The sequence below is a fragment of the Lepus europaeus genome, chromosome 4 (assembly GCF_033115175.1).
Source record: "Lepus europaeus isolate LE1 chromosome 4, mLepTim1.pri, whole genome shotgun sequence".
NCBI classification, from domain to species: domain Eukaryota; kingdom Metazoa; phylum Chordata; class Mammalia; order Lagomorpha; family Leporidae; genus Lepus; species Lepus europaeus.
Window position 1 is genome coordinate 12754600 of NC_084830.1, and position 27818 is coordinate 12782417.

At 47.1% G+C, this 27818-nt stretch overlaps 1 protein-coding gene across 7 annotated transcripts in view; it reads left to right on the plus strand.

Annotated features, from left to right (window-relative positions):
* The window catches only part of CYRIB (CYFIP related Rac1 interactor B), a 173218-nt gene that overhangs the window by 55812 nt on the left and 89588 nt on the right, over window positions 1–27818 (plus strand). For 2 of the 7 annotated variants that reach the window (XM_062187987.1, XM_062187989.1), the window contains exon 1: window positions 20300–20423. The exons of 4 other annotated variants lie outside the window; for them this stretch is intronic. The gene's annotated coding sequence lies outside the window, so the exon portion shown is untranslated. Of the gene's footprint in view, window positions 1–20298; window positions 20424–27818 lie in introns of those variants that run through there. One more of the 7 variants, XM_062187985.1, reaches the window with a different exon arrangement.

Here is a 27818-nt window from a genome sequence, read left to right on the forward strand (position 1 = left end):
GAGCTATCATCATGATGTCACTGAGCATGGAGTTGGGAACGGATTAGCACAGTCAGTTCTCCTGAGCCAGTGTGAGCCGGCTCCAGTACACCACGGGTCAGACATCCATTCTATTTTAAACTCTGACCTGGGTTGTGCATCCAGGGGTGGAATTTTCAGGAAGTAGTTGTGTCATGTGTGATCTCACAGAGGCAGGAAGAGACAAAGGGACAAGAATAGAGCTCTGTCCCCCTCTCTTCCCTTGTATTTAAATGCACAACACAACAACCTTTTGTGAATGTAGGCAGCAAGCTGGCTTCCTCATGCCATGCTTGCTGAGAGTGGAATTTAGTACAACTTCTTTGAAGGGCAATTTGGGGCACTGTCTACCAACATTTTAAGTGCACGTGCCTTGTGATCCTGCATTTCCACTTCAAGAATTTTTTCGCACAGATACTGTTTTTTCCTAGAGTTACACATGTGTTTAAAAATGCACATGATATAGACTCATGGTGATTTTGATTGCGATAACAAAACGCTGTAAGCAACTTAAATGTATGTCAGTAGGGAATTGATTGAATGTATGAGTATATATTTGCAGTAGAATGCTGTGCTTTAAAATGGTAGGTCAGTTAAGAATACTAAGAAGGAAATAAAGTACTAGGAAGGAAAGGTTTCCAGGATACATACTTGAATTAAAAAAAAAAAAAGCAATATGTAGAAAAGTTCATGGGGTATGCTGTCATGTGTGAAAAAGAAAGAAGGAGCTTATATGTGCTCATGTGCATGCTTGATTCTGCCTAGATTATTGCTGGAAGAACACCAAAAAAGGGGGAAAAAGAAGAAAAAAAGGTTGGGAGAATGTTGTAAACCTTTTAGGAAAAGCCTAAGGGAATTTGGGTCTGGGGTGGATGAAGGATGCTCTATTGTGTGTCCTTTTTTTTTTTTTTTTTTTTTTAAGTTTTAAATATAAACATATAATCCTTTTAACATTAAACACAACTCAGTTAAGAAAACCTTTGCTTGGAGAGTCTTTGACATGCAGTCTGCCTTACATTTTTAGAGGAAATTAGCAGGTCTGTGTGGTGGGGTTGCTAACCCCCAAAGGGAACTCAACATGAATTTAGCACTTTCCTGTGTTACCTGGCTTGGTTCTCACATATCCATGACACTGTAGGTTGCTGCCCAGGAAATGGGTGACAAGTGCGATCTCGTTTTCAAGAAGCAGGGCAGTGAGACAGTTGTGCAAAGCAGTGGTGCCTGCAAGCAGAGGACTTGAATTCACAGAGGTAGCCCCGCTGCTGCTTTGCAATCCTAGCTGTCTGGAAGGCATCTCAAGCCTTTCTTCCTCCTGCCACTAATCCCTGGCACCTCCCTTGAGCCCACGTGGAAGTAGTCTGTCAGTATTAATTTTCCTGACTGTGGGATTCTTTGGGAAGTTGGGGCTGTGTTTCTGGATCACAGGAACGGCTGGTGTGTTTAGGAACAGCAAGGGCAAGAATTTGTCCTGTGTCCGCCTCTTCTGATTCATCTTCATAGCTCCTCCTGTTGAGTATGCATCAAACGTCTAAGAGACACTAGCTTCTGTGCACTTAAAAAGAGCAACCTTGAGGGCCTTTTATAGCAAAATAGATGTTCCCAGAGGTGCTTTTTATTGTCGCTGTTGTTATTTTCTGTGGTCGACCACATGTCTAACCCATTGTGAAATGTTTTATAGAACCAGCGGCTTCCTGTCTTCCCTCTCCCTTGTTATCGTTTAGAAATAAATTCAGAAGTAGGTTATTCATCTTGAAAAGGCTGTTATTATGATGGTGTTGTGATTTGATCCACAGTCATCCAAATGGCAAGACAACTGAAACGAAAGTGGAAGCTTCCAGAATCAAGATCACACAAACTGACCTGGGTAGTCACAGCATCTGTAACATGCAGATGACATTCTTGCAAGAGTTGTTTGACCTTGGCACTTTGCTGGTCTCTTAAGACGGTGTTTTGTGGGCTCATTCAGAGAGCTCTGTTAAGCACTTTAAGTATCATTGCCCTACTCGCCATGTGGGATGTAGCGGTTTTAGTTTCCTGTAAGGTCAATGTGAATCAACTGTGCTATTTGACTCCCCGCACAGGAATTCTGTCTTAAGTGCCTGAGTCCAGAGAGGCGTCCGTGCTCTGGCAGTGTGAGGCCGTCCGACTCCCCTTCCTGTGCTTATTTTGCACTGTAGAGTATTTAGTTAAAGCAGTTATATTATTGTCTTTACCAAATGGTGGTTGGTTGTGGCTATCTCCACATCTGATATGGACACCTGGAAAGGCAGCATGGGTCATCTTGCTGCCTCTGCGCACGGCTGGCATGCAGCACATGTCACAGCATTTCACATTCCAGCAGTCAGGGTTCTTTCCACTTCCAGACACAGCCCTGGCTGGAACTGGCTCTGCAGAAAAGGGACTTGCTGATTGGTGTAATTGAAAAGTCCAGAGATCCAAGGCTTGAACAGTTACCAAGACTTAGAGTTTGTCACCATCCCTAGGGCCGAGTAGCTTTTCTTTTCAGATGCTGCTGCAGGATGGCTGTCAGCAGTTCCAGCAGGTGGCAGGAGGGCTGTTTTCCAGTAGCTCAGCAAAAGTCTGGGAACTGGGTCTCACCACCTTTAATTGGTCTTTTCTGGGTGACATGCACATCTGTAAACCGATCCCTGGGGTCAGGTGAATGTGATGCTCAGAGTGGCCATCCTACATCAAATGTCTGATGCTTGAAGAAGCTGGGCTGGGGTCTGCATCTCCTGGGACACAAGAGCTGAGAACAAGGGGAAGTGGTCATTCCCTTAGGAATCCCAGGGCCATTTCTATGTGATGGGTAGGCAGAAGCAAAGCATATCCAAGGGAGTGGGTTGTTCATCAGTGTTCAAGGAATGAATTGACAGAGGAATGAGCAAACGAGTGTGTGTTGCTGATTCTGAGAGCTGGTTCTGCAACATGCGGGGTAGGGTTTTAACAGATGGAGCCTTTGCAGGGAGAGTGGAGGGATAAAAGATGGCCCTAAAATCAAGTCAGACAAGGGTGGCATTAAATTGGGTGAGATATCTAACAGGAAATAGGAGACAAAGGGGTCTGAAAGGCACACGTTGAGAGGGTACGCTTGCTGGATTGCTACTCCATGTCCGAGGTACGGGGCTGCACACTTAAGTGACATCACCCCATGTTTTTCCTCAGACAACCAACTTATTTGGTTATAGAAAGTCTATGCAAAGAGAAAAACGAAAGTCCTCCTAACTATCTTACCACCAAGAGCTAATTTCTATTCATATTTTGATATATAGTCTCTTAATATTTTCTCACTACTTAATAGCTGATTTTTAAACATTCTTTTTATTTTTTATTTTTTGACAGGCAGAGTGGACAGTGAGAGAGAGACACAGAGAGAAAGGTCTTCCTTTCCCGTTGGTTCACCCTCCAATGGCCGCCGCGGTAGCGCGCTGCGGCTGGCGCACCATGCTGGTCCGATGGCAGGAGCCAGGTGCTTCTCCTGGTCTCCCATGGGGTGCAGGGCCCAAGGACTTGGGCCATCCTCCACTGCACTCCTGGGCCATAGCAGAGAGCTGGCCTGGAAGAGGGGCAACTGGGATAGAATCTGGCACCCCGACCGGGACTAGAACCCGGTGTGCCGGCGCCGCAATGCGGAGGATTAGCCTGTTGAGCCACGGCGCCAGCCTAAACATTCTTGTATATATTGATAATTGTGTTTGAGAAAGAAACTGAGACTTGGAGTCTATAGGAACTTGCCTGAGGTCCTAAGCACTGATGGGACCAGAGTTCGGTTTGGGTCTGCTGCCCTAGGTCTTTGATTTACCTACAGCATAGCCAGCAGGATGTACAAAATCTGTAGGATTTGCTACTGTTCTGAGAATCTTGACTTCATCACATTCTGTTTATTCACTCGCTCTTCTTTATTCATGGATTCAGGGATTTTAAAAAAATTTTTTATTTGAAAGGCAGAAAGAGATCTTCTGTCTGCTAGTTCACTCCCCAAATGGCCTCAATGGCTGGGGCTGTGGCAGGCCAAAGCCGGGAGCCTGGAACTCCATTTGGGTCTCTCAAGTGGGTGGCAGGGACCCAAGCATTTGGGCCATCTTCTGCTGCATTTCCAGGTACATTGATAGGGGCCTGGATCTGAAGCCAAGCAGCTGGGATTCGAACCAGCACTCTGATATGGGATGCTGGCTTTGTAGATGGTAGCTTAATCTGCTGAGCCACAAGATGGGCCCCAAAGGAAGTATTTTATTGAGTGCTTGTGGGTGCTGGAGTTAGACTGGTGCATGGGGCAGGACCTCCCCTCCTGGAGCTTTTAGTCTAGCTGAGTTCCATGTTGCTTCTAAGTGGTTCTATGATGGCAAATATGGATGTGTAGGTCTGTAATACTCGAGTGACACTAGCTGCACACTTCTATTAGGAGACAGCCAGCAAAGCCAAAAAAAAAAAAAAAAGCTGGGCAGCCTAGTTTTATATGTGCCTTCTGCCTGGGGTACCACTTCTAAAGGAACGAATGTGTGGCTGTTGAGGGATGGGAGGTTCAGGATGCGCTTGGTTGGTTCTCACCCTCCAAGGGCTGGCTCTCCTGGATAAGCTGGGGTGCATCCCATCACTGCATATATATGACAATCCTGCCTTCTGAACCCCAAAACAGTCCCTGTAGTATGAAGCAGGGTTAGTTGAACAGAAGGAGGAAAACAAACGCCGTGGGAGGTGGGTAGTCTCACCACTGGGCAGAGGAGGAAGCCGAGGCCTGATTGGAGCTGTGGCTTGAGCTCAGGTCTGTCCAGTGGCCGTAAATCTTAGGGACTTCCTCTCAATGCTCCCTTGATCCAGACATGTCTAGGGAGTGGGGCTTCAAAAACTTGTGAAACTCCAGGTGATTTGGTAGATGTCATATCATTCATTTATTTACAAAGTGTTAATTTAGGGCCTCTGGGCAGAAGCTGGTAAGCTTCGAGCTCCCAGGGAATGACTGTCTGGGTTAAGTTACTGGAGGTGTGGTGCTCAGTGATGTGTTCAGCTAGCGGCCAGGACCAGCTTGTAGCAGGATGCTTTGAGTTGCAACTTACAGCTGTCCCAGTTCGTGTGGGGTAATTGACAGAAGCAGTGAAGTGGTTCACATATCCTAAAAGTGGAGAGCGGTATGATAGGTTTCAGGCACGCTTTCATCAGGGCCCCAGTTTCATTTTGTGATTGGCTCAGCTCTGCACTTCTGAATTCTGGTTTTGCTCTCAGGTTGACTTCCTGTTGTAGTAGTGAGAGGGCAAGGAGCTTCCATCTCTCTCCAGAGCCAGTGAACAGATTTCTGAGTTTCCCTCTCATTGGATCGGCTTAGGCCATGCATCTATCTCAACCAATCATGGTGGTAGGGGAAAGGGAATAGCACTCATTGGCTTGGACCGTTCAGGACCCAGCCCTAGAGTTGGAGACGAGCCCCCGCTGTAGAATGGAGTTAGCAGAACCCAAGCAGGAAAGGAAACATTTACCCCTTTATGGTGAGGAGTGAAAAAAAGGTTGACCAAGAAGCAGTGACAACCTCTTAGGTGGGAAGTGGACTGGGTTCTGCATTTGAAGACTGAGGCATTTTGTCTTCCAGTAAGAAGCTTCTAGTGAGTTTCCTACGGACAGGCGTTTACGTTTGTTGGATGCTGGGCACTGTAAGTGATTTTTTGCAGTTGGTTCTCCTGATATCCCCTAATCCACTGGTATTAATGCCCAGTTGCTAAATATTTCCATTTTACGGATGAGGGGGCAGGGTCAGAGGGTTCAGCTGCTGTGGCAGTCACACACCCAGAGGTCACACACTCGAGGTGTGGCTGCAGCTCCTGTGCCACTTCCTTCTCCTTTCTAGAGACTCCTGTCAGTAAGCAGGGCTGTCCATTTCAAGCTTTGTTTAGAGATGTCCTGCTTGCTGTTTTCCTTTAACCAACTCTAGCTGGGAGGAAAAACGTCTCTCCCAGGTTCAGGTGAGCCACAGGTAAGTGAATGAGCATCCGAGAAAAGCAGAACCACAGTGGGCATCAGGTACTTTCACAAAAGTTGTTTCTCTTTCCTTTTGACTTCAGGGCTTGAGGCTGACACTGGGTTTTAAAGGAGCAGAGTAATAATATGTAATTGTGCACAGGGCTTCTCTCCCCCGGGCCCAAGTTAACCATGTGCATCTACACTACAGGCTACCTTTTTTGGAGGGTGGGGATAAAAGTTTATGTAAAGCCAATAGGATTCTTCAATTAAACTGCCAAAAGGCGGCCAAACTGGGTTTCCTGCTTTTCTGCCTAACGTGGCTGAGCAGGAAGATGATTTGCTGGCAGTCATGTGTGTGCTGCTGTTGGGATGTGGTTCTGAGAGCTCTCTGCGCTCACTGTGCTTGTTCTTGCACTTGGCTGCCTGGTGCAAGGGCACCCAGTTGCCCACAGGCCTCCTGACCTCACATTCACCCCAGCAGGTGGAATTGCATCTTGGGAGAAGTTCAACAAAACTGGGGAAATCCAGACGGTGTTTGGTGACAAACTGACAAAGAATGTTTTTCAGGTTCAGTGCTGCACTTTTTGAGTTCTGTGTCTGCTTTCCCTCTTTTCTCAGGTTATTACTGATGATAATTAATTTACATACCCAAATTGTTACTCTTTACTTCCTGTGTTTTGGATCTTTGGGATAGAGAATTAACCCAAGTGCAGTGTCGGCATTACTAATGGCCATGAAGCCCTCCTCTAACCAGAGTTTTCTCCCAGTCTGTCCACATCAGTGGGATGTTTGGGTTCCGATTTGCTCTGGGCCTGGCAGACTTGTTCATGTGGACCTTGGAAAGGTATGAAGTTAAACATGATATGAGAGAAGCCTGAGGCTGAAATGTCACATGAAGACCAGACAACCGGAGTTGTTGGGCTCATTGTGACCCTGGAGGGCGATTCTCTTTAAGGATGCGATTTAGGGGTTCTTTGTTACAGCATTACCCAGCTCACCCTAGTGGATAAAACCACTGCCGTCTTGGAGCAGCATTCACGGAACCTGGGGAGCGGGCCTGCAGTGCCGGCACACTCACCTGGCATTATATGGATGCACACATATGAATCTTGCTGTTTCTGTGACAGTGAGCCCCAAGCTTGTCTGCAGGTGAAAATCATCTGAAGATGTTTTAAAATTCCCAAGTCTAAGACCACACTAGACGAATTAATTAACAAAATCCGGGGTGGACCACAAGCATTAGTAGTTTGTTAATCTCTCCAGGTGATTCCATGTGCAGACAAGTTCAGGAACCTCTGGTGTATGAGAACTGTAATAATGATGCAGTAATGGTTATTATTTAAAGAAGGGGCAGGGCAGGTGTTTAACCTAGTGGTTAAGATCCTGTGTTTCACCTGAGCGCTCCATCAGACTATCTCTGTCAAGCCAATTCCTGCATCAGGTATCAGATATCTGATGCAGACCCTGGGGAGGCAGCAGGTGATTCTTCATGTGGTTGAGTTTCTGCCCCTCACCTGGGATACCTGCACTGAGTTCCTGGCCCTCAGGAATCTGGGGAGTGAACAATGGGTGAAAGGTATCTCTCCTGCAACCCATCTCTCTCTCTGCCTCTGAAATAATTTTTAAAAATGTTATACTTCTGTAGTTTTAATGATCTGTGATTACTTTAAAATTTGTGATATATGAGTGAAATGCTTGTTTTTCTTTTCAGTTGTTATTTATTGCCATCGCCTATATGCCCACTAAAATAGGCTCTCTTTGTTTTTTAATTGGTTAAACTTAATTTGGTGAAACATTACCCTTTTTGCTGTAAAGTAATAAAGAAAAAGGAAGAAATAGAAAGGGGTTGGGGGGAGGAAAGGAATATAATTATATCCTTAGAATTGTACCTATGAACTATTTTGAATCTCTTAAAAACTGAATAAACATATTTAAGCAGGCAAAAAAAAAAAAAAAAAAAAAAGGATTCCTGTGTTCTGCATCAGAGTACCTGGGTCTGGCTTCCTGCTGATGAGTGTCCTGGGAGGCAGTGCTGATGGCTCAAGTGATTGGCTTCTTGTCTCTCACGTGGAAGACGTGGGTGGAGTTTGTGGTTCCTGGCTTCAGCCAGGCCCACCCCCAGATGCTGTGGGCATTTGGGGAGTGAACAGCATGATAGGAGCATACATTGTCACTCATTGTCTGTCTCTCTTTCTGGGACTCTTAAAGAAATCAGAGTGTAAAGGGGTGAGGGGATGAGGGTAGTGACAGTGGCACTGGCTTATTGCCTCCTAGCTTTATGCCAGTCAGTGTCCTGAATATTTTACATTCTCACTTCTCATCCTCACTTTGCTTCAGAGGTGGTTGAAGAAGGAAAGGGGGGGGTGTCATCCTTTATGTCAACCACAGAGTTGGCTAACCCACACGGTCAGGTATGTATCAGAGAGCTGAGGTTGCTGGGCTTATCTTATTGATCCCAGAGGAACCGCTGTGGTCATTCTTGGGCTGAGATTTAGGAGTTCTTTGTTACCGAAGCATAACCTCTCACATCCTGACAGATGACGACCATCCTTTTAATAACCACAGCGGATTCAGCAGTTGATGTTCAGAAGTACATTTTGTAAAGCTATAGATTGAGGGTGAATCTGTTTTGACTTGTGGCTTGGAACGAGAAAACAGTGCTGTAAACCAGGCTTTTAATCTTGGGTTAGTTGACTCATCCATCAACACCACTCTGTATGTGTGTCAAGGAAGCAAGTTCAATAAATTAATAAAACATTACCTTGTGTTTTTGTAGTACTCCTCTCAGTGGATGCTCAGTGCCGTGCAGACCTCACACCCTTGCTAGTATCTGACATACCCTAGAAGGATCGTCAGGCCTAAGTAGGGCTGTGTGTTTCTGTAGGGTAAGAAGCAGAACTATGTCCATTGACAATCTGGACTGGAGCCTGGGTGCAGAGGTGGGAGTTGGGGAGGAGAGGAGGGTGAGGAGGGTGGGGAAGGTGTCCCAGGCAGAGGAAGCAGCATGGGCAGAGGCAAGGAAGCAGGATTTACAGAAACTGTGAGCCGTCTAGTTCGGCTGCCAAGATGCCATTCCCCACTATTACAGGTGATGGGGAAATTCCAAAAAGCTTGCGTTTCACTTGTTTCTTCATCAGTGAGCACACATGCCTCCTAACGTTTTTTCAACAGTGGAAGAGATCTGTGTGTAATGAAGGGTCAATTGGTCCGAAGGGGAAAGCTTGGATCAATCTTCTTTGGCCCTGGAAGATCCTGTCAGACAGCGTGGCAAGTGTTGCACAATGGTTGTTGGAGAGGTATTTGTTGCCTCAGGACCCAGACTGACCTTTGAAAATGAACTCAGCAGTTCTTTGGCAGTGTAGACGTGAACCCTTTGGTATAGACATGAACCGTCCACTCTGGGTCAAGTCTAGGCCTGGGGGATTATGCTGCTAACTAACTGCCTCTGGGCCCCTGGCCAAGTTCTTTAATTGCTTGGCCTCCCCATTTGTATAGGTATAAAGTGTTTGATTAAAGGTGAATTCCCGGGTTCCTCCTAAAATTAGATGATTCATTCAGAAATTCTAATTCAGGCATTTACAAATACAAGTGGCATATTAAACAAAAATACTGCATAAATACTGAAATAGATACTGTGGATGTTTTCTCATAGTCTGTGGGTTGGGACAAGACTGGAGCTTAGGCAAAGGCACTTCTGTCTGCTCTCCTCTGGGCCACACATTCTCTTTAAACCGGGGTTCTGGCATGGAATCAACACAAGATCTTAGGAAGGAGGAAACTAAACCAGTTCAACTTCTCGGCTTGCACCATATTGATTCTGTTTTTTTTTTTTTTTTTTTTTTTTTTAAAGCTTATGCAATGTCTTTCCTTCTCTAGCCTCAAAAAGTGACAGAATTGAAGCCTTTTTGCACTTTTTTTTTTTTTTTGACAGGCAGAGTAGATAGTGAGAGAGAGAGACAGAGAGAAAGGTCTTCCTTTTTACCGTTGGTTCACCCTCCAATGGCCGCTGCGGCCGGCGCATCTCGCTGATCTGAAGCCAGGAGCCAGGTGCTTCTCCTGGTCTCCCATGCGGGTGCAGGGCCCAAGCACTTGGGCCATCCTCCACTGCCTTCCCGGGCCATAGCAGAGAGCTGGCCTGGAAGAGGGGCAACCGGGATAGAATCCGGCGCTCCAACCGGGACTAGAACCCGGTGTGCTGGTGCCGCGAGGCAGAGGATTAGCCTGTTAAGCCACGGCGCTGGCCCCTTTTTGCACTTTTTGCTCTTGTTTGACTTCTCCCCATTGTTCTGGTGAAAGCTATATATTTCAAATATTAGGTCACACAGCTCAGGACCTACTCATTTGGGTTGGGGGAGAGGAAGGGATTTAAATCCCATCTCCTTGTAGCTCATCTAACCCCACCCCATTCCAAGGCAATAGTCATTGAGGATTCAGAGTGGGGATAAGACTCTAGGACTGGGCTCTAACTCAGGCTGGACCCGAAGCCATCTCCTTGACCCCTGCAACCGTTCATTGAGTGCATGACTTCTGTCAGCCACTCTGCTAACCTCCCGCTAGCCCTGAAGACCAGTGGTGACAAAGCAGTGTAACCTCTGCCCTCGTGTAGCTCACAGTACTGAAGGAACTGCCCGAGTAACCGTGCAGTGACAGTGAGGACAGGTGCTATGATGTAAGCCAGAAGCATGGGCTTGGAAACTCTCAGCGGGGTGCAACCTGGTGTGCTCATGGTGGCAGAAGCACAGCCGTGATGAGGAACCCAGGCAAGCTGCAGGTGACTGGAGGTGTTATGAGCAGCATGGGGTCCTGAATGCAACGTGGGAGCAGGTTAAGGGGTTAAGCCTACTAGCAGTACTTGGTCCCTGTGATATAGTAAAGTGGAGGACGAGGCCTTCCCCAGACATCTTTTTACCTCCTCTCAGCTACCTCCCAAAGCCAGAGAGAGAGAGTCCTTGCCCTTAAATTTACCAGGAGGTACTGTCTCTGCCATTTATTTAGCAATAGTGTTGTACTAGAGAAAGGTGGTAGCCTTCATGCCTTTCATGCCTGTCTCTTGTACCCCGTGTGTCTCCTGAGTATGTGACGCAGGGTGGAATGACTGACCAGTTGGCTAATGAAAAAATACCTACAGCAAATCAGTTAACTGTAGTATATGGGACTTGTCTGTTGTGCATCCATAGCAGCAGATCAAAAGGCTTCTGACTAGTGAGCACATGTAACAGCCCCAAGTGCCCCTGGGTGCTTACATTCACCAAAGCTTCCATTGATCGAGGCAATTAATGGGTGGAAGTTCTACTCGTCCTGGGAACAGCTTAATAGATATCAGCTTGTAATTAAAAGTTCATGGCAAATTGGCTTTTCTTTATCTGCATCATATTACCTCATCCACTTCCTGCCTCTTTGCTTCTATTTCCATTAATAGAGTAACTACAGGCCCTGTGCCTTCTGTTAGCTGTACCCCTTCTCACTCTGCCTTTCATTCACCAGGTTCTCTCCTTTCTTCCTTGGCCACTTCTGCTTGAAGCGGCTGTTCACCTGGTCCCACCTTGCACTCCAGCCCCCACCTGCTTGCCTGGACTCTGCATCATGTCCAGGCTTTTGCCACTTTGAGCAAACCAGGTCGTGCCCTGCTGGGAGCCCTTTCAACTCTCTGTGCTTTCCCTGGCTGACCTCTTTCCTTTTCAGTTGCTGTCAATTTGGACAAACACAATGGTCTAAAATATCAACAGAGGGGTCAGCATTGTGGCACAGCTAGTTAAACTCCCTGTCTGCCATGCCTGTATCCCAAATGAGCTCCAGTTGGAGTCCTGGCTGATCCAGTTCTGATCCAGCTCCCTGCTAGTGCTCTTGGGAAAGTAGTGGAAGATGGCCCAAGTGTTTGGGCCCCTGCCACCCATGGGGAAGACCCAGAAGAAGCTCCTGGTTCCTGGCTTTGGATCTGCCCAGCTCTGGCCGTTGTGGCCATTTGAGGGAGTGAACCAGTGAATGAAGATCTTGCTCTCTCTCTGTAACTACCTTTCAAGTAAATAAATGTTTTTTAAAGTAACAAATCAAAAACAATATAATCCTGTCCCTGCTCAGCCTGTATATAGGGCTCCCAGCAGGGCATGACCTGGTTTGCTCAAAGTGGCAAAAGCCTGTGTTTTAACATCTCTAATTCTTTCTGCCATTTCCCCACAGGGGGTACATGTTTTAAATTTCATAGCATTCTCTCTGTAAAATTTGGTCCTTTGCTCTTTTAAACTAGTAGCCACAGTTTAAAAAAAGATTTTTATTTTATTTTATTTTTTGGAAGGCATAGTTACAGAGAGAAAGAGATCTTCTATCATCTGGCTCACTTCCCAAATGGCTGCAATGGCTGGGGCTGGTCCAGTCCAAAGCCAGGAGCTAGGAGCTTCAACTGGGTCTTTTATGTGGGTGAAGGGGCCCAAGCAATTTGGCCATTCTCTGCTGCTTTCTTAGGTACATTAGCAGGGAGCTGGATCAAAAGTGGAATAGTTGGGACTTGAATCAGCACCCTTGTGGAATGCTGGCATTGCAAACAGCAGTCTAACCAGCTGTGCGACAATGCAGGCCCCATCAAACTTTAAATCAGCGAATGTTAACTGAGCAGGTCCTACTATGTGCTGGGCATTGTTTTAGGGGCTGGAGATAGATCAGTGAACAAACTAGACATAAACCTCTGCCTTTGTGGAGCTTAGATGTTGTTCATGCAGAGAGAGAATAAATACAATACTCACCATGTTATAGAAAAAAAATAGAATTAAAGACAATTGGGAATGTTAACTTATATTTGCTTATGTTCCCACCATTTTCTGGTGTAGTTAGCAATTATATATTATCCTTGATGCTGATAGATTATAATTTGGAACCTTAGGACTGGGTAACTTTAAATCTGAAAATGACTTGGGAGGCACTGACAGCAAACCCTTCAATTTTTTAAGATTGGTTTATTTGTTTGAAAGGCAGAGTTACAGAGAGAGAGAGAGAGACAGAGAGTGAAAGAGAGAGAGAGACAGAGAGTGACAGAGAGAGAGACAGAGACAGAGAGAGAGCTTCTATCTGTTGGTTCACTCCCCAAGTGGCTGCAATGGCCAGGGCTGAGCCAGGCCAAAGCCAGAAGCCAGGAGCTTCTTCGAGGACTCCCATGTGGGTGGCAAGGGCCCAAGCTCTTGGGCCATCTTCTGCTGCTCTTTTCACAACTGAGAAAATGAAGGGACTGAAATAGACTGGCTGCACACCAGAGACTCTGCCTCTGTGACCTGCAACCTTCTGAGTTTGAGTAGCACACCAGCAAATGTCAGACACCAAGATAATCAGTAACTTATGTTTATTTAAGAGTTTAACAGCCATTTAAGCTTTACCAAGCATTTACGTGTTTACTATATTGACCAAGCGTATGTCTACATGTACGTATGTGATTGCTGTTTTTTATGACCAAGGGCAGTTTGACTACAGGGAATTCCTTACGCTCTGCCTATTATTTTTACCACTCTTTATAGTACTGCAGTGAGTTAGGTGACTATTCTATTTATGGATGAGTCTTGTAATATTTGAGATGGAGCTTGGAAACTGGGGGTTTCGTTAGTGTTTGTGGAAATAAAGGAGGAAGTGGGAGAGCAAGGAAGGTGGAGCTGTTTCTGTGAGGTCAGCAGCTGCAGAGGCCTGGGGGTAGAATCCTGCTCTACCTCCTGGCAGCTCTGTGAGCTCCATCCAAGACATTGGAGCTCTTTGTCCCTCAGTTTTCTCATCTGAAAGTGGGGCATACAAGAAATTTCTCTGTGATGTTGTAAGGCATGAACTATCCAAGGAGGTGGAAATAATTTTGTACAACACCTGCGCAAACTGATCAGCGGTGTGAGGGGTGTTGGTTCCCTCTGTATTTCCAACCAAATCCTTTTCTCTTTTTTCTATCTATGGTATTTCTGTAAAGCATACCAAAATATAATTTTTAAATGACACAGATCCATTAGTGACCCTGGACACAGTTCGGGATTCTTTGTCTCTATGGGTGTTCTTTTCAGTCGGTTCCAAGCGTGTGCTATGTGAGGTGGTGGACCAGCAGAGATGAACTGACCTGTCTTTGGGTTCCTGGGTCACAGTGGGGCAAAGTTCAGAAATGAATGGCCCACCTAGGCGTTCTCCTTTCCATCTCTGATTTTATAGCATCTTATCCCCTCCTTCAGGGGGTGCCCTCTGGGTACTGCTGTCCTTCCAGGTGGCGTGGATGTGATGGATGTGATGGTCAGAGCTGAAGATGGCCAATGGGTATTCCTTTGAGCTGCTGAACTTCATGTGAGCTGAGAGCTGTTTGTGGGAAAGGGCAGCCATTCCTGAGTGTGCCCTCACAGCCAGCCAGCGAGTCTGGGCTGCAGACTGCTTACAGCCTTGGCAACCAGCCCATCCCTCGTAGGAATAACCCTGCCCTGGGGTAGGGCTTGGGGGGAAGAAGTGAAGACGTGTGCAGAAAGTCTTTCCTCTTTTTTCCAATTAAAATCTTGGCAAGAAAACACGCTCGTCATTTCTGTCGCCTGTAACAGCAGCAGCTTCCCAGTTTGAACTTGAAGACATCGTCCTTGCTTCGTCACACTTTAGCTTTTCCGGCTGCAAAGGATTTGGCTTCTCTCGTTGACGGGGATTCTTAATAACTCCAGGTGGTGAATGGGCGGCGGGGAGTGCAGTTCTGGAGAAATACAGCGCTAAAGCAATACAAACAGAGGGGGACACGGGCAGCTTGCCAAGAGGGAAGTGCTGCGCTGGAACACTTTGCTTTTCTTGACACCGAGGAAACCTACCTTTTAGCTGAACATGAGATTTGTTAGAGACTCCTGGTACAGCTACGCTGTGGAATACTACATAGCCTTTCACAACGATGCATGTGCAGCATCTTTATAAAGGAGGGTGATTGGGACTCACTGTGAGATGGAACACAGAAGACTACAACCTAGTATGTGATCTGTTTTGATAAACACACATGTGAACTTTGTATAGATACAGACACTGGACAGACATTTGGGTGGCCGTGTGGTGTGGGTGGTTGGATCACGAGTGTTTATATTTTCCTCTTTTTGCTCAGGAGCGTTTTCAGATTTTTGCTGCAATCAACATGTCTTACTCATATCATCAGGGTGAAAAAATGTACAGGGGGCTGGAGAAACCCAGTAACTGTCCAAGGCCTCCCTTTCTGACCCAGTCATTCAGTGTGTTTTTGGAGGACCTCTTAGGTGGTGTGCACCATGGCAGGGACTGCAGTGGGTACACTAGCCCTGGTCTCTACCTTCACAGACCTGATATTTTGTTTTTAAGGATTTGTTTTATTTATTTGAAAGGCAGAGGAACATGGAGGGAGAGAGACAGAGATATCTTCCATCTGCTGGTTCACTCCCCCAAATGGCTGCAATGGCCAGGGCTGGGCCAGGCCAAAGCCAGGAACCTGGAATTCCATCTGGGTCTCCCATGTAGGTGGCTTGGGCCAATTATTTGGGCTATCTTCTGCTGCTTTCCCAGGTATACTAGCAGGAAGCTGGATCAGAAGCAGAGCAGCCAGTACTCAAACTGGTGCTTTAGTATGGGATGCCAGCATTGCAGGAGGCAGTTTAACACTGGCCCTACCCACTGAGTGAATGGGCTAGGGTTCATCTTTGCAAAAGGTGAAGGGGAGAATGCATTTGATCCTTAACAGCCCATGAAAATGCCCCCTGGCCACAAGGAAGGAACAGCGAGGGTGAGGAGATTTGGAGCTGCCTCACTGTGAGAATTGTGTGCATTTGGGAACTTGACTAAGGCTTCTAGGTAGACCTTTTAACTGAGGAACCATGGGCATAAGGACAACCTTATAGCTCCTAGGAGATTAGTTAAGGTTTTCTGAATAACAGGAAGGGGTTAGGTTTGATTTGTTGGCTTTGCACTTCTTACTTGAGTTCTTTTTAAATAGCAGCTCCAATGTCATCTTTCAGAGCCCCAGGACCTTCTGGGCCTACCCAGGGGATTCCCAGGTCTCATTTCCCCATCTTGTTCTGCATTCATTAACTACTCATGGGCTCCTCTTTTGTAAGGCAGCACTGTGGTCTTAGCCATTAGCCTGGAGCCCTGGACTGTGGTGGGAATGCTTGGAAGGTGCCTCTTTGTTCAGGGATTCCGTATTCCTTCCTGCTGTGAAAAGGGAGAGAAGTGACTTATGGATAAGCTCTCTGAGTATTAGATGGAGGAGAAAGACTGCATACAGAGACAATGGGAACTGTTTTCTAAGTGCTTGCTGAGTAGTATATTTGAGTTAAGGGTGACAGCAAATATGGATAGAATTCCTCTCTAACGACAGCTGGGCAAAACAAATCAAGAACCATAAAAACATTCAGATCTTTTAAGCCAGTAGTTGCAATCCAGGGAATTTATGCTGAGGTCACAGTTTTCTGGTTTGCTTGTTTTTAAGAGGAGAAATCAAGATGATTATAATAGCAGTAATAGTAACTTGGGGCTTTGAAAGTATTTTCCTATAGGGTACTTATGAGGGTTTCATGACATTGCCATGAAGTGGAGGGATTCTTATCCCTGTTTCACAGATAGGAAATGGGAATGTAGAGATTGAGCGTGTGGCCCTTTTTCCCTCTGGCAGACTCAGGCTCTGAACTGAATGATGTGCTGGCCTGAATCGGTGGGAGTCAAGAAGGCATAAGCAGGGGTGGGCCTTCAGTGCAGCAGGTGAGACACTGGTTGGGATGTGCCCAAATTCCAGTGCCCGGGATTGCGTCCTGGCTCCGTTCTTGAATCACCTTTCTGCTAATGCTGACTGTGGGAAGCAGCAGATGATGGTCCAGGTAGTGGGTCTCTGCCACCCACCTGGAGACTTGAATTGAATTTTTTGCTCCTAGCTTGGGCACCGCCCAGACCTGGCTGTTGCAGGCATTTAAGGGAATGAACCAGCAGGTGAGGGAGACCTCTCTCTTTCTCCCTCTATTTCTCAAATAAATAAAGGAAACAAGAACAAAAACCTTGAGGATACCAAAACGAAAACAATCACTGAACTGCATCTATGCCTAGTTCAACTCCCAGTGTTTCACAAATTCTGAATTAATCCTTACTGAGACTTGTGGGGAACCCGAGGCTGAGTGACTTGTGTAAGTTGTAGATCAGGTTTTGAACCCTGGCTAGGGCGCAGCCAGAGCTTTGAAGTGGCTTCAGCTCTGCTCTTTGCCCTTTTTTCCTAAGAATGCACTGCAAGATGAGTGACTGAATGGCTGGATGAGCAGGGTTAGGACGTGGGAACCTGCTTCCATAGAGAATGACACATCAGGGTCCCCACAGCCAGCGGGTTGTTTCCCACAGCTCTGCAGTTCCCACATGCAGTGCAGTGGTCCTCGGCTCTCCTAGCAGGGCTGCAGTTTTGCTGGCCCTTGAGGCCCCGATTTTCCAGCACCCTTTGCCTGAAGACTCTTCCTTCTTGGCTCAGCTCATCCCTCACAAATTCCCGGAGCCAAGTAAGTGTAGGGTAAACCAGGCATAAGGGTGTGGGCCTTGAGCAACTGAAGAACACTGAGCTATTTCACCATGTTTGAAATGTTCTGCTGCCATTAGTATGATAAATGTGATGGGGTAGAAATATGAAAGAGTGTGGAGAAACAGTTGCACACGTCTGAAGATGCCAGTAAAAGCAGCGTGCATTTCCATGGATAAAGGTCGGAAGAGAGAGGGAATAGAAACTGTGTAAAGCATCGGGATCAGATGGTGTCACCATCCAGCCAGTGTGCTAAGCTAGGAACCCACAGCTCCCGGTTCCTCTTCCCCCAGATCCAACCAATCACAAACCCCTGCGGATTCTGCATCACCAAGAATCTTGATTCCGGTGCCTGGTCATCTTCTTCTTCTTCTTTTTTTTTTTTTTTGAGAGGCAGAGTGGACAGTGAGAGAGACAGAGAGAAAGGTCTTCCTTTGCCGTTGGTTCACCCTCCAATGGCCGCTGTGACTGGCGCACTGCTGCCGGCGCACCACGCTGATCCGAAGCCAGGAGCCTGGTGCTTCTCCTGGTCTTCCAAGCGCTTGGGCCATCCTCCACTGCACTCCCTGGCCACAACAGAGAGCTGTCCTGGAAGAGGGGCAACCGGGACAGAATCCGGCGCCCTGACCGGGACTAGTGTGCTGGCGCCGCTAGGCGGAGGATTAGCCTGTTGAGCCACGGTGCTGGCCAAGTCATCTTCTTTACTACCAGTTTCTTGGGCAAAGTCCTCATGATCTCCTGCTTGGACACCACCTACCCAACAGCCTCTTAATTGGTCTTGCAGTCTCTGTTCTTCCATTGTAGTTAATCCTGGACAGTGTAGTCCAGGTGATCTTGATAGAAACATCTGATTCTTTCTCTTCCTTGGCTAGAAGTCCCTGTTGTTGGGTGGGTGAGGTCCTTCACAGTCTCAGCGCCCAGGCTCACCAGCAGTGCATCATGAACACCGTTCCCTCTGCCGGTGTCTTTTCTTCTTCTCTTATTCCCCTTCTCTTCAAGACCAAGCTCAAAGGTCCCATCCTCCCTGAAGCCTTCACGGCTGTCCCAGGGACAGTGGGTTCCTGTCTCTTTCTGAATTACACTGAGTCTTGCTGGATTGTAATTGTGAGGATATAGGCCTACCTCTCACTAGACTCTGAGCCCCTCCGAAGCAGAGACCACGTCCACCACCCCAGCCCCCTCAGCATGGTGCCTAGGACAAAGTAGAGGGACAAATGTCTGTCTGGATTGAATGGATCAGTGGTTCAGTGAACTGGTTTATTTCCTATGTTTGGAAAGTAATTTAATAATAATTTAAAATGCCAAAGAAAAAACAGTATTTAAAGAAAGCAACAGATCGTTGGAAATTTTAAGAAAATAGAGGCACTGCGGTATAAATTGAGAAACAAACTGTGGAGTTGACAGATTGGGTTCACATCCTCTGGCTTTCACATACTGGGCCTTAGTGTCCTCATTTGTAAATTCCACAAATCATAGTTCCATGTAGGTTGATTGTAAAAAGCAAAAGAGGAAATGCAAGTCAAGGGTTTGGAACTGTGCCTGACACATCCTCAGGACTCAAAAAATGCCAGTATGATTAAATTATCGTTGAGAGGCTAATGTGCTCATGGAAACATCTTTTTTTTTTTTTTTTTGCATGTTTCTGCTTCTCTTTTCACTTGATCTTAGCCAAAGGGCTGAGAAGAAATCTGCTTGTTTGCTCAACATGTTCATGCAGAATGGTGAGGGGGGGGTCGTGGAAGACTACACTCAGCACTTCTTGCAGGGTCTTGCTTTCTGAGTCAGTGCCCTCTTTGGGGACATCCCACGTGGGTGCTGGCAGAGCGGACACGTGCATGCTCGCACAGCCGGGAACGAGGCTGGGCCAGTCCGGGGAAAGGGATTCCGTGTTTCTTGCAGGCCTTGTCCTGCTGTCTTGCTGTTAATCACTCATCCAGAGGCTCTTTGCTGAGCTGCACTGGCAGCTCCTCGGCCAGTGCAGATCTCTGTACACCAATGAAGCCTGTGTCACAGCATCCGGAGGAGCTAGCCAAGATGGGATTTCCGTTCCTTAGAGGGAGAGGCGTGAGACATTGCCGAAGCAGGGGCCAGATTCTGGGCCCACCTGACGCTTGAGGGCAGAGTCGACCCCGGAACCGGGTCAGCTGTGCCTGGAAGTGCCCTGCACAGGGGCGTCACCTGCGGTTCTGGCACCGACCGTCCCGCACGCGCCGAGGGCGTTTCCACGCTCTCACCGCGGGCGCTAACGGTGCACCTTGAGCTCGGGACGCGCGCCGGAGCCGCTGCACCTGGCCGGAGCCGCTGGGCGAGCCGAGCCGAGCGGCCCAGCCCTTCCCGGCGCGGGAGGCCGGAGTGTGACAGCTCCGCCGGGCTCCGCACTGAACCGTGGTCTGCGAGCCCCCAGCACGTGGCGCCACCTCCGAGCCCGACGTTCGCGTCTGTGCCTTGAGACGACCCCCGGCCCACCCAGAGCTGTCTCCACACTGAGGTGTGCTGCCCCTTTAAGGAGGGCAGGGGCGCGGGGGATGTGGCCGCGCCCCCTTCCGCGCCGCGCCCTCGCGACCACCTGTCTCCGGCCTCGCCCCGCCCCTTTCTGCAGGGGCGGGGGCTGGGGGAGGAGGGCGGAGCCAGAAGGCTGAGGGTTTACCTTGCGGGGCGGGCGGGCGGCGCATGCGCACGGCTGGACAGGTCCGCGGCGCCCTCACTTCCTGGCATTCCCCCCTCCCCCTCCTCGCCGTTACCCTGTACATCCGGGTCACTTGCCCTCCCCGCTTCGAGCCGCCGCTGCCGCCGCTGCCTGGCTCAGCGCGGCTCCACCACAGGGGCAGGTGCGGAGGGGCTCCCGGTCCGGCCGCCGCCGCTCCGCCGCTCCGGGCCCGGGGCTCCCCCTAGCGCCGCTGAGGAGCCGCCGGCGCGGCTCGAGGAGGGCGGAGGAGCGGGGCTGAGCGCCTGGAGGCTCGAGCGGAGGGTGAGTGGCTGGTTCTCCCCGTTCCTCCTCCCCTCACGCCCCTCGCTTTCCCGCGCCGCGACCCCCATTTTGGCGGAGAGGCGGCTGCGGCCGGGGCCCGCGCCGGCGCGGTGGGGTGGCGTGGCCCGGGCCCGCTTCCTGCGAGGTCGGCGGCCCGGGCCTGGCCCGCGCGCCCATTCATTCGGGACGGACTTTCCTGCCGCCGCCTCGCCGCGCTCGCAGCCCCACGCGCGTGCTCGCCGCCCCTGCCGCCCGCGACCCCCGGCGCGTGGACGTGCTGCCCCGACCCGGCCCGCGCCCCCTCGCGCTCCTGGCGCCTGCCAGCGCGCGCCCCCAGCTCCACGCCCCCTGCTGCCTCGCCCGACGCCCGGCCCCGCGGGCCCCGGTGTGGAAGTTGTGTCTGGCGCCCCCGTCACCTGCTCCTCCACCTGTGCGTCCACCGCTTCCAGCTGGGATGCTGCGTTGACCTCTCCGGCCCCGGCGTTTGAGGTCCAGAGTCTAAGGGTGTGGCCTTGGTGTCTTTCCAAAACACATGGTTTCTACTGTGATTGCCCAGATCTGCGACTGTCCAGCTCCAGTGGAAGTGTCAGTTGCTGTGGGTCCCCCCCGCCATGGCTATTCCGGGTCACTTTAAATACCCAACCCCTCCCCGACCCCTCCTCCCGAGTACCTAGGATGCGTTGATTTTTTTCCCCCCTCTGGGTGTAGAATTTGCCGGAAGGTTGTTGTTATTTCTGCTGTTTCTGCGACTGATTTCCAGCGTTACCTGTTAGTACTGTTTGTTGGCGAGACTTTATCTTGTCTCCTCTGTCAACAGCATTTGTGGAGTGCCCGCCCGCCCCACCCCCCAGTGTGCCTGAATGCTTGCAGCGGTACAAAGTGCCATTCTGAACGAGGCAGAGATTTTTGGAATTTGTGTATACTTTCTCCCCCTCCGCCCATGTGTATCTAGCTTGCCAGATTTTTGCCCCTTGATTTCTGTGTGAAGAATGTGTGTCGGTCAGTTTTGTCTTGTGTTAGTCCTGCAGTTTAGTAGAGGGACATCGCGGAGGACGGGTTTATATGGCTGAAGGAATTTCAGCCACTCGGGGGGTTTTGGTGACTTACTGCAAATCATTTTAGTCTAATGCACCTCAAGAAAAACACACTGATCCTGTTAATTCTTTAATTGTGTTTAATAATAGAAGCAGGAGCTTTGGGCCCAGAAGGACTTGGATAATTGGAGTTTATTTGTGAAGTGTTGCAGTTAACTGAAACTGCCTAATCGGCATTCATGAAGTGAAATGACAGCACATTTTTCCGTGGGACTTTCATAGACGGTAATAATGAACTCCAAGACAGGTTCCTAGTCTTGAAGTGCATGTACACGTGCATCAGGATGATGAATCTGGCTGTGGGTGTGCATGGCAGCTTTTTCTAGCAGCACTTTTTGCCTGGCAGGTAAGTATTAAAAAAATCGCTTGGCGGTTTGTCTCCTTTTAAGTTTTGGATACCCACATTAGCAGTTAGGTTTCTTGCCTGATAGTCAAGTTTACGTTTTTTGGGGAGAGCAGCTTTGCTGGATCACAGTTCTTAAGTTTCTTTAAAACTTTGCTATGGTTGCAGTCGCCTCTGAGGAAACTTTTGTGTTGTGGAACATTTGATAGTGTCAACTCTTATGTGGTTATTTGCTCCTAAGAAAATGATTGGTTGATTAAAAGAAGATATGATTAGCAAGTTGATTCTGGTTGCCCCAGGAAAATAAAATTTCAGATACTGAGGAAAGCTAAGGGAACACAGTTTAGTTTGGGTAGATTATAGGTGATATTTAGGTTTATGGAACTTAAAATTCATGTTTCTGGACTTTCCAAAATAAATGGGTTAAAAAATATACTACACATTTAGTGGTGCTGCTCTTGAGATTATTTGACTGATATTTAAGATGAGCATTTATCTTTACTTAATAAGTGACAATTGATGGAGAAGTGTAGACGGATTGGTTTTACTCTCAATTCTCCTTGGGTAAAATACTGGATTGTCACTTATATGAGATTGCTTAACTCCTGCTAAGTGTTGATGCATTCAACTATGAGAGTCTGTAGTTTTCTTATTCACTGTTTAAGGCAAACGAGATTATACTATTTGAAATACTTAATTGTTAGTGGCATACTTCTTTTATTTTTGGGTTTTCCTTTTGTGTTAATTATGCCAGAGTTTAGCACAGTGCTTGCCTGGAACAGAGTGGATACTCAGTACATGTTTTGAACAATTTAATGGCAAGGTCAGAGTTGTAGACACAATTTTGTAATTATGTGGCAAAAGTGTTAGAGAAAGATGCTGATTGCTCTGAGCTGCTGCTTTCTCAAGTATCTTGCATGTTTTGAAGATTGTTGTATTGGATTATTTGAATCATTTTGAGATCTTTTTGAGGGAGAAAGTACAATAGATGTAATTTTGTGTTATACTTTAGTATATTTTAGTTCATAGAATAGAATTGTTTGTTTAGGGTGGATATTTGATACACATCTTGTCAGCATTCATGAACAATAGTCAATTCAGAAAATTTCTTGGGCATTTAAAGTTTCAAAAAGCATAAAGATTCTTGGATGTGTGAGCTCAATCTGTATAATAATCAGTTCACTAAATGAGATTAATTTTTCAAAGACTTTTTTTCGTATGGTAGAAATATGAAGCATCAGGGCTGGTGCTGTGGTGTAGTGGGTTAAGCTGCCCACCTGCAATGCTGACATCCCATATGGGTGCCATTTCAAGTCCCAGCTGTTCCACTTCTGATCCAGCTCCCTGCTGATGTTCTTGGTAAAGCAGTGGAAGATGACCCAACTCCCTGGGCCCCTGCACCCATGTGAGAGACCCAGAAGAAGCTCTTGGTTCCTGGCATTGGACTGGCCCAGCCCCAGCCATGGTGGCCATTTTGGGAGTGAACTTATGGATGGAAGATCGACCTCTCTCTCTTCCTTTCCCTCTAATTCTGCCTTTCAAGTAAGATAAATAAATCTTAAAAAAAAAAAAAAAGAAAAAGAAAAAGAAATGTGAGGCATCATCTAGTAATATGCTGCTGCTGCTGATACTGTTCATGGTAACTAAAGCTTGTGTAGTGGTTTACTGTCACTCATACTTGCCAGCCAGTGTCCTAAAACAGATTTAGTCTTTACAAAGAGCCCTTTTAGGTAGGTATTAGTATTGCCATCTGACAGCTATAGAACTTGAGGTGAAGTAACTTAAGGGACACAGCTACCAAGTGATTGAGCTAGTTTTATGATAATCCTGTAAGGTGTAATTTAATTTCTTTTTTATATATTTATTTATTTGAAAGGCAGAGTTACAGAGAGGCAGAGGCAGAGAGAGAGAGAGAGAGAGCATGAGCTTCCATCTGCTGGTTCATTCCCCAAATAGCTGCAACGGCCGGGGCTGAGCAGATCTGAAGCCAGGATCCAGGAGCTTCCTCTGGGTCTCCGACGCAGGTGTAGGGCCCAAGAACTTGGGCCGTCTTCCACTGCTTTCTCAGGCCACAGCAGAGAGCTGGATCAGAAGTAAAGCAGCCAGGACTGGAACCGGCGCCAGAGTGGGATGCCAGCACAGTAGTCGGCAGCTTTTACCCACTACGCCACAGCGCCAGCCCCAAGTGTAAGTTAATTTCTAATTAATTTCTGGTTATATTAGGTAAGTAATGTGCAGAGAGTTTAGGTAGTTTGTCCAAAGACACTCCCAGTTGGATATGGAAGACTAGCATTTTGCCTAGACTTACATAACTCATAGTGTTTAGTAAAATTCTGTCTCAAAATTACTAATTTGAGGTGCTATATTTTATATTATGTATTTATAGATATCCTTAAAGCAGAAAATCTCAAAGCTGTTCCAGCCACCACATAGAATGAATAAGTGAGCATTAACAAGATTATAATTTCCTACTCACTAGCCATAGCTTCACCCCATCCCACCCATGCAAGTAAATGGAATGCAAATGAATGACATTTGTAAGATTTTTAAAACAAGGGGATCATTCTTAGGATTTTAATTCTTTAAAGATATACATTGTTGGTGAAACATCCTCACATCTGAATATGACTATTCAAAAATACACTTTTGGATGATTTTGTTCAAGTAGATCTAATGCAAAATTGAGCTGTTTTGGAGTAATAGAGGTACATGTTCTTGAACATAGAGATACAGTAGTATGTATTATAAGTGACACTGTGAAGCTTTGAGTTCACTGCAGTTACTTTCTGCCATGTGGTAATCTTTAATTTGTGTATTCTAGTTTAGGAAAGGGGAACATCTGGAATGTCAGGCCTGCGAAATCATCTGCTCTGGCCCTGCCAAGGCAACTGCAGATGGGGCTTGAAATTCAATAAATTTATGTAACAGGTTAGTTTTTAAGTTGATAATTTTGTATGGTCCATGACTGATGTTATAAATATCCAAATGGCCTTTGGCAGAAAAAAGATTCCTCATCCCTGTAGTTGATGCATTCTATATGGTATATATTAAATCTTAAGAGTGACATAGACTCTTCACTGTGTGTAGAATACTTTTTCTAGTCATTAATTGGCATGTTCTGAGATAGTCCAAATTATACTGAATATTAATTTAGGTCAAACATTTTCAGAAAGCATTTACTAAGGAAAAAAAGGATGACATAGTCCCAGATATTATTTGTGGATTATCTATGCCATTTTGTGTTTTTAAGATAGTAGAGAATTGAATGCCCTTTGAGATTTACTAGACTTTCATAGTTGTTGACTTATACTCTTATTGAGCGATTCTTCTCATTGTAAAGTTTTAATACTGTATGTATGGACAAAAAGATTACATTTAATCCTGATTTGCTCCTGCCAGATGATGTGAAAATCCTCAGATTATAAAATGAGAGTAACATTGCCTGTTACCTACTTAATAACACTGTTGTGAAATTTTTATATTAATGTCAATGCAGTGTAATAGGGAAGGCAGGATATAATTTCGTTAAAGTAATGTATTTCTAAGTCAAGTGATCCTTAAAAATTAATTTTGTTTTTGATTATCAAGCATATGGATTGCCTTTTTTTTTTTTTTTTGACAGGCAGAGTGAACAGTGAGAGAGAGAGAGAGACAGAGAGAAAGGTCTTCTTTTGCCGTTGATTCACCCTCCAATGGCTGCCGTGGCTGGCGCGCTGCGGCTGGCGCGCTGCGGCTGGCGCTCCGCGCTGATCCGATGGCAGGAGCCAGGTGCTTATCCTGGTCTCCCATGGGGTGCAGGGCCCAAGCACTTGGGCCATCTTCCTCTGCACTCCCTGGCCACAGCAGAGAGCTGGCCTGGAAGAGGGGCAACCAGGACAGAATCAGGCGCCCCGACCGGGACTAGAACCCGGGGTGCCGGCACCGCAAGGTGGGGAATTAGCCTATTGAGCCGTGGCGCCGGCCATGGATTGCCATTAATTACCCAAATAGTTATAGAGCACATGAGCGGGGTTATGTAACAGTGAAAAAAAAATTTGTGATTCCTCTTTACAGTAGAAGATAAAGTAAACAATGTGAATTCAGTGACAGTGTGTTACGTGGAAACCTTGTCTTATTTTAAGTAATCAAGGTAAAAATTCTGTTGTCCTCTGAACCATGACCTGAAGAGTAGACCAGTTAGGCAAAAGGATAATGTATGGAGAGGGAGGGTTTCAAGAGGTTGAGGCAAAAAAAACCTGAATACGAGAGGTCATATTGGAAAATGATGCTGGTTCTGTATGGCAGTGATGTGGAATGTAAAGGAGGAATGGGAAAGATGAGGCTAAAGAGGTGGTCAGGAGTGCAACTACAAGGCTATTTCAAGGAGTTGTGTTGGAAAGTTCAGTTTAGTTTGCACTGAAGGCAGTGATGAAACTATTGTTGGATTTTAATGGGGTAGACTAAGTTGCTCAAGTTGTGTTTTTCTTTTTTTTTTTCTTTTTTCTTTTTTTTTGACAGGAAGAGTGGACAGTGAGAGAGAGAGACAGGGAGAAAGGTCTTCCTTTACCGTTGGTTCGCCCTCCAATGGCCGCCACGGCCGGCGCGCTGCAGCTGGCGCATCGCGCTGATCCGAAGCCAGGAGCCAGGTGCTTCTCCTGGTCTCCCATGGGGTGCAGGGCCCAAGCACTTGGGCCATCCTCCACTGCACTCCCAGACCATAGCAGAGAGCCGGCCTGGAAGAGGGGCAACCGGGACAGAATCCGGCACCCCGACCGGGACTAGAACCCGGTGTGCTGGCGCCACAAGGCAGAGGATTAGCCTATTGAGCCATGGCGCTGGCTTCATGTTGTGTTTTCAAAAGATTTTTCTGTCTGCTTTTGGAGAGTGGCTTGAGGATGAATTAAGATTGTATACTAGGAGATGAATTGAGAGGCTGATGGCAAAGTCTGAGAAAGGACTGATCCTGATGTGTATTTTACTAGGGGCAATGGAGGGGTGATGTTTGATTTGTAAGATATGATAGTTTACTGGATGTGGATTCCAGTAAGCCTGTAATGTGACCTCTTGTGGTAGCTTAGAGGATAAAGCGTCCTGCAGAAGGCTGGGTGTCACTTTTCTCATGTAAAGTTGAGGTGCTGCTTGGGACTAAAGCTTAGCCAGTTTCAAATAGGCATTTCCCATTGATTTACTACATTGTTAGTCATTGAGTTTGAGCTGACCCACCCCAAAATAGGAATGCCAGGCTGGAGACCTATGAAGCCTCCATGATTCAGGCCTTCAGTTTCCACAAAAACCAAAAGAACACTGATAGCTGCTTTTCAAAAGAGTATACCTGGTAGCTGTGTGAGTGAGGCAGAATCCAAAACCCTGAGGGTCACTTCTTAGGTGGTAGAGGCTGCCTGTCTTTGCCAGAGCTCCAGTTAGTGAAATCATGATTCAGAGGCTTGTAGCTAAAACTAGTCATTAGACTTGTGGGGCCCCAAAGGTACTAACACTTTTTTTCCATATGGTCCTTCCTGATTTGGAAGAACCCTGTCTGGCACTTACGGGATGGGGAAGTACAGCATATAACACATCAATTCCTACTGCCTCTTAAGATGTAGAGGCAACAGTGGTACATTGGATTGTCACCAAGAACCCTACTGGTCAGCCACATTGGCTACCATAGCCCTTTGTAATCCCTGTCCAGATCCTGTTAGTTGGATTTGGTGTCTCTTCCCCCAACAGGATCAGATAGGAAGGTGACTTGGGTGCCTGTATCCAAGAGAACTATGGATTACCTGAACCAATTACTTGAGCCATCACTGTTGCCTCGGAGGGTCTGTGTTAACAGGAAGATGGAGTCAGAAGCACAGTATTGGGCCCAGGTATTCTGATACAGGGTAAATTAAACATGAGAAAGTCACCTTGGTGTGCAGGGTGTGAGATTACATTGCTTTTATGATATCAAAGTATAATTTTCAGCTTGAAATTCTGGCA